The following is a 1,185-nucleotide window of genomic DNA, read 5'->3' as shown; positions in this document are numbered from 1 at the left end:
AGATTGGAGATGCGGAGAAAGCTAATAAAAGCAAATTGCCAGCCTTTGTGATGGAAAAAATGAAGCCAATGTTTAAATCCCTTTCATCCCATGAGCTTCTTGCCAAATGCACTCATGGTGGAACCCAAAATGTAAATGAGTCTTTTCATCACATCATCTGGTCTATCTGCCCAAAAGAGGTTTTTGTTGGCAGAATGCGCCTTGAAATTGCTGTTGCATCTGCAGTTCTACAGTTCAATGATGGTAGGCAAGCAAAGATATCATATCTTGATTAGCTTGGCATTACTGGAGGACATTATACAGGACTGTATTTACTGCAAAATGACAGAAAAAGGACCAGGCAGTCATTAACAGAAACAGAGACTGAGAAAGCAAAAAGGCGCAAAAGGCAAGAAAGAGCTTTCATCGCCCAACACAGCAAGGACTCTCCACCTGGTATCTGTGCTGATGATGACTGAAAATGATTTATTACAATTTTTTTATATCTATGATGGCAATGATTAATACATTCTTGTTTTTTTCTCAAATATTTATGTTTCACCTTTGCAAAGAAAAAAAATCTTTTTTGTTTGTTTTTCAAAACATGATTTTTTTTTTATTGTGATGCAAAAGTTTAAACACCAAAAAGTACAAAACCTAACGAGCCTTATTTGGCAAATCTGAACTACAGATAGCTTTGTATGTTACAGGGCTTCAAAATTATGATTAATTTTGTAAGCAGATTGCCGCGAAAATTTGCTTGACGGCACAAAAAAATAAATGTATAAAAAAATAATAATATTTTAATGCTATTCTAGTTCAAATTCTTGTTATACATGTCTAAACTGCACTCGCAAAGTCTCAAGTCTCCAGCTATTACCAGTTTCATGTTTTTTCACACTTTGCCTTGGTCAAATAATGAGCATCTACTATCTTTTATCACGTGCCCAAATTTAAACTTAATTTGCATAATTAATTAGTTTTCTGAACCTGCCTTTAAGGCCGGATGCCCTTCCTGACGCCACCACAGATGTCGGCGGTGAACCTAGCCCTTGCCTGAATAAGCATACCCTACAAGGCAGCAGGGAATTTGGAGTGAGAGTTCCCTTCTCCTAGCCTTTGCCTGAAGAGGCATACCCTACAAGGCAGCAGGGGGATGCAGTTTAACGTCATACCCAGGACATACGTTATTAGCTTTGTCGGCTT

Source organism: Penaeus monodon, chromosome 26 (assembly GCF_015228065.2).
Source record: "Penaeus monodon isolate SGIC_2016 chromosome 26, NSTDA_Pmon_1, whole genome shotgun sequence".
Classification (NCBI taxonomy): Eukaryota; Metazoa; Arthropoda; class Malacostraca; order Decapoda; family Penaeidae; genus Penaeus; species Penaeus monodon.
Note: the sequence above shows the minus strand (reverse complement) of the source record.